The sequence below is a fragment of the Myotis daubentonii genome, chromosome 5 (genome assembly GCF_963259705.1).
Source record: "Myotis daubentonii chromosome 5, mMyoDau2.1, whole genome shotgun sequence".
Taxonomy (NCBI): domain Eukaryota; kingdom Metazoa; phylum Chordata; class Mammalia; order Chiroptera; family Vespertilionidae; genus Myotis; species Myotis daubentonii.
The window spans coordinates 91680766-91690739 of NC_081844.1; the positions used below are offsets into that span (position 1 = coordinate 91680766).

Genomic DNA, 9974 nt, shown 5'->3' on the forward strand with positions numbered 1-9974 from the left:
TGGCAATCCTCCCTTAAGACCTGCCCTAAACGCCCAGCCTTTAAAACCCCTCAAAACGAAGGTCTGGCACATGCTCTCCCTCCCAGGAGTATGCCTGTGCCTCCCCCCTCTTCTTCCCCACAGGCATGGGTCTCCTAAACTCTAAGGGACCCCATGAGGCTTGCAGCCAGGGCAGCACTGGGCAGTGGCAGCTCATCCCGGGCAACCCCCCTGAGCCTGTCCCCAGGTTCTCTTCACTCTGACTTTCAGTGAGCCAGAGCAGCCCAGCCTAGGCTCATTTCCCCAGCCCTTCCTTGTTTCACTGTCCCCAGCTTTCATAACATCCTCTAAAAATCTCCTGGACTCGAGTTGTGACATTTTTCCTGCACAAAGTCAAGAACCCACACACTGCCGGCCGGCCCGAGGCAGACCCACCGGGGCCAGGTGGCCTTCCTGTAACTCTGTCAGCTAGAAGTGCCCAGGGACACTCACCTGGGCCCCAGTGTACTTCCCACAGACATCTCTCCTTCTAACCCAGTGTTCGGCTGGACAGACCCTTGCAGTTCTTCTTATCACGATTTCAAAAAGCCCTTCAGCTATAACCCTCAGGAAAATTTGGAGAAAGAGTTTATTACCGACAGGCCCTGGAGCAGACTATGCTGGCCAAGAGGCACACAGTGAGGTGGCGGCCAGAGAGGGAGGGCGAGCACCGGTCCTGGGGTTCTGTGTTTATTGGGGTTGAGGGTGGGGGTCTAGGGTTTAGTGTGCTCACTCTTTCTGTTTAATACTGGCTTTTATTATTTTTCTTTAAAATTTTTTAAATGTATTTATTTATTTGAGAGAGAGAGGAAGGGAGAAACAGTGCTTTGTTGTTCCAGTTATTCACATATTTAGGCATTCATGGGTTGCTTCTTGTATATGCCCAGACTGGACATCGAACCCGCAACCTTTTGTGTATCAGGATGATGGTCTAACCAACTGAGCTACCCAGCCAGGGCCATAGTGGGCTCACTCTTTATTGGTGCATTTAAAACATAAGAATGGGAATTTAAAGCTCAGAAAGAAAAAGGAAAAAACAAGTAGCCCAAATGGTCCGTTATCAAACTCAACCAAAATCTCTACAACAAAGGAGTCTGAGGTGGAGGAAGGGGCTGTGGCTCTTGATGGAGTACCCGGCCATTTGCTAGTTCAGGAAAGCCTTCTTGAAATGGATGGTTTGCTGGAGTGGATTTGCATGTGGATGAAAAAGGAGTTCTACTGAAAGTTACCTTACAGGGTGATCTGATCATACATTCCTAACAGGGCAGGTCATGGTGGGTGGGCAGGTCATGGTGGGTGGTCACGCCCCAGCATAGAACTGCTTTAGTATATGAAGGTTATCTTTGCCTTTGCCACGCCCTGTCCATTGTTTTCTGTGCATCAAGGTTAACACCCCTTTGAAATAAGCTTAACCACCTTGAAGAGAGCACATAACCTTATTAACTATCACCTTCATGTAATCATTCCTACCTTTCCTCCTTAACCTCCAATGCATAAGAAGTAACTGCAAAATTGCCGTTTTTCGGAGCCTTTGAGATCTTGGTTCCTGGTGTTAACGTAAAAACCATTGAAACCTGTAAATAATTTTTGTGAGTTTATTTGAGCCAAACGGTCGACATATGCCAGGAAGCAGAACCTCAACGAATTGAGATAATGCTCCGGAGATTGGCAGGTTACATCTGTATTTATACATTTCAATCAAAGGAAAGGGACATAGCTGGGTTACATGAAATCCATTGGTGATAGACTAGAGAGGCAGGAGAAAGCAAAGCAGGGAAACCCCTGGGGTTGGATAAAAAGTAAAATGATGGACACATACTTAGGTGGGTGCAGGAACAATTAACATGATAATGAAGGAATTTGTGGGTTGTGCCCCAAGGGGTCCAGAAAAAGGGAAGTTACAAGTTACCTAGACATTTCAAAGGGTATGTTATTATAGATGCAAAAAGACAGATAGGCTCAGTTAAGGTAAATGTTGACCTTGTCAGTGAAGATACCGGCCTAGGAGGTGACTACCCACCATAACTGCTTTTAGTTAAAGTTTAATTTCAGACCATGCTTTGTGGTTACTTTAGGTCTCTGGGTCTGCAAGACTGCCATGCAGGCCTCCGCTGAGCCTGTCAGGTTAGCATGTGGCCCCTTTCGTCCACACTGGTAATTGTCAGTTTTAGCTCAAATACTCATGAAAGTTCTCTACATTTGACATTTCTTAATGCCTTACAAAAGGAAAAACCTACTGTTAGGGCTCACATGCTTGTGGAGATGCTGGAGTAAACAAGCCTCTTGCACGCCAGTGGTATGAAAGTGTAGCTCCTACAATCACATGGTAGGCTACGCAATCTGGGTTTGTGTAAGTGCACTCTATGGTGCTTCATCTCAGGATAAAATATACTGCCTATCAATGCATTTCCCAGAATGTATCCCGTCATTAAGCTAAGCGGTACAGGACTGTAGTTGTAAATACAATTCCTGGGAAAGACCTTGCTGACAATGCAGTTGGGGTGTTTGGAGTTGGAGCAGCCACTTGGAACCATGAGGTACAAACCCCATGCTGAGTGTGACCGAGCACCCGAAGAGAAGGGATCTAGGCCGGGTCTTAGGCACTCCTGCAGCCACTCTCCCAGCCCTCGATGACTTGCCTGCACATGCTGTTTATGTGAGAGCAAAACAAGCTTCAACATTGGTTTTACCCGAACCTGACTGACATAAACGCTGAACTAATGATGTCCTCGAATGTATTAACATTTGTTATTGACACTTACAAGTGGGTCTACTGCTCCTTATTCAAGATTTCCAAGTAAACTTAATATCTAAAAAAGAGCTGAGGTAGCAGAGTAGGCCACTCCCAAACCTACCAAAGTGGAATGGGGTGGCCTATCCACTACCCTTCCAGGGGTTCTCAAAGATTTGGTCTCAAGGCCCCCTTGCGTTCTTAAAAACTACTCTGAACCCTTCACGAACTTGCAGGTCATCCTTGTGCAGGGGCCATGCTAATCTTCTCGGTATCGTTCCGATTTTAGTATATGTGCTGCTGAAGCGAGCACCCAAGGGTCTCCAGTTTGATTCCTGATCAAGGGCGTGTATCTGGGTTGCAAGTTTGATCTCCAGCCCCAGTCGGGGGTGAGCGCAGGAGGCAAGCAATCCATGTGTCTCTCTCATATCGATGTTTCTCTCTCTCCTCTCCCCGTGCCTACCTCCCTCCCTTCCACTCTCTCTAAAAATTAATGGGGAAAATAACTCCGAAAATGATGATGCCTAAGACTCAGCAGTAGATATTAGTTTATGATTGGGTGGGGCCACCAGCATACAGTTTGTGTTTGATTTGGAGCCACCAGCATTCCTCTCCCCCTCTTTTGGGAACCGTGCCTGCTTTTCCCTTTTGGGTAATACCCTCTCCTGCCCTTTTAGCCCAGCTTAGAAAAAGTGCAAGAGACGAGTCTACGCCCTCCCTTTCATCATGGCCACAGTAACTCCTTCAAGAGGAGCATGAGCTGGAGTGCAGGAAGGCAGTAAAGAACCTGGCCTTTTCCTCAGGCTTAGCTAGGAGGGAATGTAAGAGCCAGCGCACCAGCAGCCTCCCTGAGTCACACAGGGAGGCCCGCGTGAGCCTGGAGCCAACACGGAGAGATACTGAGAGACAGAGACAGCGAGGAAGAGACTGACAGAGACAGGGACTGGTCCTGAGCCTAAGCCTGCCTGGAGGAGACGCACCTACTTGTATCCTCTTCTTCCATGTAATCAACAGACCCTCAGGCTAGTCAGCTCAGGAGCTCTATGTCCAGCTGAACATTCCTGGCTTCCCAGGCTCCCTGGCCGTGCAGGTTACGGCCAATGGCGTGTAGGCAGAAGTCAGTGCCTGGGGCTTCTGGGGAAGCTTGTGAAAGGAGGGGCGTCTGTCTTTTATCCCTCCTCCTCCTTGGGCTGCAGGAAGGAGACTACAAGCAGAGCAGAGGGACAGATAGCACTGGGAAGGCTGACGGGGAGGCCTGCAGCAGCCCCCACTGCTCGCACCCTCCATCCCCCCACGGTGGCAGATGGCTTTGCTAAGTGAGATGAAAGCTTTTCGAGTTACGTTTCTGTGACGCCCAGCAGAGCGCGTTCCTATGTGACATGCAGCCCTACTCCTGGACAATTGCTTACAGGAGCCCGTCAACCCCCTGCTTGGCTTACGCTGGTTTGGGTTGGGTTGTCTGTCACGTTCCACAGAAGAAATCAGATTTCTGGCTCCAAGATTTCCTGTTTACTCAGCGGGCCTACAGCTCTTCCTCATGTCTGTGAGACAAGACGGGCTACAGCCTTTAAGACAGAAGAGATGCTTTCCTTCCAGGGGGCAGAGGAGCATCACCCTGGCTTCAGAGGAACGCCACGCAGGAGGGGAGCTTGGGAGAAGTCACGGGAGGGGCGGCGAGCAGCCATCAGGGGAGCAAAGCGCTTGTTCCACCTTCGGAGAGGAGCTAAAGTACTGTCTGGGGCTGCTGTCTGGGTCACAAGCATAATTTTGATGACTCTACAGCCGAGCTATGTAGTGGAGGCTCCTCCAACTTTCAGCAAAGTCTAGTTGGCCCTCACTCTCCGGAGGCATGTGGAGAACTGCATTCTTTCAGCGGCTGGGCCTCCTCAGGACTGTTCCTCTTTCCTGGAGGGATTGGGGCCGGGATGGGGGAAGAATGAGAATTCGTGTGAGCATGCACACACTTAGGAGTCCGTACACGTGAATCTAAGCCCTGAGTCGAGGGGGGTCCTGAGAAATGTATTTAACTTTTCTGAGACTCAGTTTCTTCTCCGGTAAAACGGCGGTGATAATTGTCATCTCACAGAGTCCTTACAAGGATCAGATGAGCTGTTCGAATTTAATAGGAACAAATTGCGTAAGATGGAACCATTTTGGGAAACTGGGAAAAGGGTGTATGGGAACCTCTGAATACTACTATCTTTTTAACTTCTTGTGAATCTATTATTAAAAACTTTTTAAAATTTCTTAAAATGTCTTTTCTAATTAGTCCTGGCTGGTGTGGCTCAGTTGGTTGGGCATTGTCCGGTGCACCGTGAGGTCGCTGGTTTGGTTCCCAGTCGAGTGAGTGCATGCCTGGACTGTGGGCTGGATCCTAAGTGGGGACAAATAGGAGGCAGCCAATTGATGTTACATTCTCATGTAGATGTTTCTCTTTTCTCCCATCCTCTCTCTCTAAAAATCAATAAACTATTCTTTAAAACATTTTTTTTTTTAATTAATAGGGAGGAAGAAAGAGACAAAACCCCACAAGTTCTGGGTGTGGGGTTTTGCATTTTCCTAGCAATTTGGACAGTAAAGTGAGGAGATGAGTGAATTTGATGAGAATGGAGATGGAGTTTTCTATGGGTTAGTAATCAGAGCTTTTTAATGTTCTTTCAGGTATAAATGTAAAGGTTAAGAGCTTTTTAATGCCTTGGACAGCGAGGCTGTTTTCTTCCGCATGGCTCTGCACAGCCTGGGCCGCATGGAGTTTTGGGGTGGGCTTTCCAGGGCTACGCTCTTGACAGAGGCAAGTCAGCTGTGCTGATTCCCTTCCCTGCCCCAACACCGCCGCCCTCTGAACAGGCTGCCAGCATTCCCAACCCCCGCCAACATTCTTCGCAGAACTGTCTGAGTAAGGACAAAAGCAGTACCTTCTGCCCCTGGGCCTTTCTAGAACCTTCTCTAAGATACAGGCCCATTACCTCATCCCATTCTTCCTCACCTCTGGAACAGATTAAAGGCTAATCCTCGGGTGCTGGAGGAGGAGGAGGAGAGGAGGAGAAGCCTGCAGAGCTGGGAGGGAGCCCAACCCCCCCGCCCCCCATCTCCAAGCCTCCACACAGCCTCCACACGGCCTCCACATGACCTTCACATGGCCTGCACACAGCCTGCACACGGCCTGCACACGGCCTGCACAGTGCTTCTCATCCTGAGCGCGCCCTGCTGGCCATCAGGCTGGACGATCCCTCTGCTTCTTTGCCCAGAGGAAGGGTGACACAGGCAGAAAGAAAGGCCCTCTGCTGCAACGCCACTGTGTATACAACACAGACACGGCCAGGCAAGAGACCTGAGTGGCTGCTGGCCCTGTGTCAGGGGTGGGGGCTGTAGTGTAGTCCCCAGAGCCGGTGGCAGAACCGGTGCAGGATCTGAAGAGCCACTGGATCCTTTTTGTACTGTGGAGGATTGATTGCCTCACACACAGGGTGAGACAGGTGCTCATGGTAAATGCCAATACGCCCACTTCGTCTGGGGGCGGGCTTTTATACTAGGGAAAGTTTTGTATCCACAGCGCAGGGTATAGTATTGCCTGGGCCAAGCTGTGAATCAAGAGGTTGATGAAGGAGCATAGCACTGGGGCAAAGGGTGCTCTGAGGGGGTGTGATGTCCGAGTGGCGTGGTGAAGTGGACCTGCTCAGTAGTGGTGAGACAGGCTGATCTGGATTAAAATGTTAAAAATTGTTTTCAAGTTATAAAATTAGTTGATATAGCCTATGATGGTGATAATGGATTCAACTGAGCTAATGAGTTATCTACTGAAGTCCTCTCCAATGTGAAATTCATTCAAGAGAAGAAATTAATAGGGTGATACTTTGATGAAATCAGCCAGGATGTGGGCAAATACTATTTTGGAGTTGAAGATACACTAGAGGCTTTAGAAACGGGAGCTGTAGAAATTCTAATAGTCTATGAAAATCTGGATATAATGAGATACGTTCTTCACTGCCACGGCATGGAAGAGGAGAAAATTCTCGATCTAACTCCAGAACAAGAGAAGGACAAATCCCATTTCACAGGAAAGAGACAGGACTGGGACATGAACTCACTGAGAGCACGCCCCTGCTGCAATGGTTTGCTAACAACTATAAAAAATTTGGAAATTGTCACGGATAAGTCACAAGAAGGGTCCCAGTTTGCGAAAGGACGTGGTGGAATTGGAGTCTCTTGTGGTACGGAGTAGACTCCCAGGGAATGGAATACCAAGGAAGAGACAATGGATTTTTCTCATCGTCTCTGTGGTGAAATTGGTTGCTCTTGTATTTTATGAAAAATACTTTTTTAACCTTCATACATAGAAGCCAAAAATACTTCAACTGCTGTAAACTTCAAAGGTTAACAGAAATGAGATCATACTGGTTTGTTGCTTATTTTGATTGGAGATAATTAAGTTGCTGCACTTCGCAGTGACCCAGGTGCATGGCAGCGGCAGTTCGTCCTGGGCTGCAGCCCTGCACCTGCCTCCAAGGCCCCCCTTTCTCTGACTTTTCAGTGAGCTGACAGCAGCCCACTTCTTCCCTAGAACATTTCTGGGGAGCCAGACAGAGCCTCGCCCAGGATTACCTCCTGCTGCTTCTTCCCAGGCCCTTCCTTTGTTTCACTGTCCCGCTTTAATAAATACAGAGGGAAGGCTGGGGAGGGTTGTGGGGGGGGGGGGGGTAAGAGATCAATCAAAGGACTTATATGCATGCATATAAGCATAACCAATGGATACAGGACACTGGGGGGTGGGGGTGGGGTAAGGGCATGTGTGTGTGAGTGGGGGGGTGGGTAGGGGAGGCCAGGGGGAGATCAATGGGGAAAAAAGGAGACATATGTACTACTATTTGTAATACTTTAAACAAGAAAATAAAATTAAAACAAATAAATAAACATATTCTCAAAATCACCTGGTTTCGCGTTGTGAGATCTTTCCTGAACGAAGTGAAGAACTCACACATTGCCGGCAGCCCCGAGGCCTGAGGCAGACCCGCTCCAGGCCCCGTCTCCTTTCCGGTGACAGTAGGATCTGCCGTCCTCAGACCAAGCCAGGGGGTGCAGTAGTTCCTAGCATAGAGGTTCAAGGGCAGCCTCTGCCATTGCTCTGCCTGGGCTCTGATCCACACCGAGAGACAATGTGGCCTTGGCCAAGTCTAGGCTGCAGTTTCCTCATCTGCAAAATGACCAAAAAAGGGTGGAAAATGTAACTACTTCTCAGGTTTATTGTGAGGGTGACATGAGATCATGCATGTGATGTTAGCTTAGCCCAGAGCCTGCCACATAGAAAGTGTACATTAAGTTCAGGTATTATCGTTAGGGGCAATGGAATGTATCAGGACAAGTGAGCATGTGGCCCAGCCATGCTCTAAGTTGCTGATGACTTAATTAAATCTCTCAGCCTCTCAGGATCCATACTTCCCCCTTTGCAAAATGAAAGGATTGAATCAAAGGTGGGCCCTTCTGCCATAAAGATCTGGGAGGATCTGGAGAAGTCTGAGCCACTCCCTGCTGAGAAGCAGCCACTGCTTTAAAAGCCTGGTTTTCAATGCCTCAGTAAACTACACCTCCTCTGGGGAACTCCCAGCCCGAGAGGGGAGGCTGCTGAGTGACAGAGAGCTTTTCAAGATATTTGGCTGGGGCTGTGCTGACTCAGAGGAAACAATGAGCACAGTTCTGTCCCAAAGGTAACTGAAGTCCCCTGCCCGTCCCCAGGGAGACAGGGAGAAAGCCCTCTGCGAGCTCGCGGAAGGCGCAGGGCCCTCATGGCGTTCTAGAATGTCAACGCTGGAAAGCTCTGTGGGAGTTTCCCGTTCAGGGATGGGTAAGCCACATTCTGCGAGTGCTTCTGCAGTCCCTCAGACTATAGTATTCCTCTTGGTTTGCATGCCTCAAGCTGTATTAATTTTTTAATGGGTTTTTATATTGATTTCAGAGAGGAAGGGAGAGGGAGAAAGAGATAGAAACATCAACGATGAGAATCATTGATCAGCTGCCTCCTTCACACCCCCTAATGGGGATCAAGCTGACAACCCTGGCATGTGCCCTAACCTGGATCAAATCGTGACCTCCCAGTTCATAGGTCAATGCTCACCCACTGAGCCACACCAGCTGGGCTACCTCAAGCTGTATTTCAAACTGTGACTGAAAAGCAGCAACGACACTGACATGGGTCACCCATTAAATTTCAGCACATCAGAAACCCAGATCCATTAATGTGTTGTGGCAGAGTCTGCTGGTTGTCATCAAATCTACCCTTCGCTTTTTCCTTCCTTGGGAATACTGCAGTTGGGTGAGTCCATGGCCACCCAAGTCAAAGACTACATTTCCCAGCCTCACTTGCAGCCAGGCTGTGTAATTAAGTTTTGGCCAATGGGATGTGAGTAAAGGCTGTGAGTGCTGCTTCTGGGGGCCTTAACGGGAAAGGCTCTGCCCTTCTCATCCCTCTTCTTGCTGGTTCCCGGGTGGACGCGACGGTGGCGCTCAGGCTGCATCTTGGCCTTGGCCTTGGCAGTCTCATGTTGAAGGTGGTGGACAAAGGAGAGAAGGGGCCTGGCGTCCTTGATGGTCATTGGGTTCTCACTTTCATTGGGTGCTCTGGACTGCTCACCCGACACATCCTTCACACGAAAGAAACATACACTTCTATCTTCTCTAAGCAGCTCTTACTTTGGAGTTTCTGCCTTTTGCAGCTAAACTTAATTGACACATTCGGGGGTCTCAGTGATGGACTCTATAATGCATTAGCAATACAATATTTTTATAGTTTACTGAATGATTCTAAGGAAAACGCCTCTTGTAACTTCCCCTCTGGTCAGGACAGAGTTGTACAGCCACCTGGACGCCCTGCCTGTGCCCTGCCCCAATCACAACTGCCCCCTTGCTCCTGAAAGTGCCTCCGTCCTGACTTTTATGGCAAACACTTCCATGTTAGAATAATGTAATATTACCTTAAAAGCACGTTGGTTAAAGTCCACTTTTATCTGTTTTATAGGGGATGGTGCTTAAGACTGACAGAAGGCCTCCTCCTATCAAAAAGTTAGGAAATAACTGAAATAGTCTGAACACCTCATGCTCTAGACCAGTGGTTCTCAACCTTCTGGCCCTTTAAGTACAGTTCCTCATGTTGTGACCCAACCATAAAATTATTTTCGTTGCTACTTCATAACTGTAATGTTGCTACTGTTATGAATCGTCATGTAAATATCTG

At 48.6% G+C, this 9974-nt stretch overlaps 1 non-coding gene across 1 annotated transcript; it reads right to left on the reverse strand.

The window, feature by feature from the left end:
- Nucleotides 1-2955: 2955 nt before the first annotated feature.
- Nucleotides 2956-3062, reverse strand: LOC132236223 (U6 spliceosomal RNA). Its single transcript, XR_009453189.1, has one exon. It is a non-coding gene; the product is annotated as a U6 spliceosomal RNA (small nuclear RNA).
- Between the last annotated feature and the right edge of the window lie 6912 nt (nucleotides 3063-9974).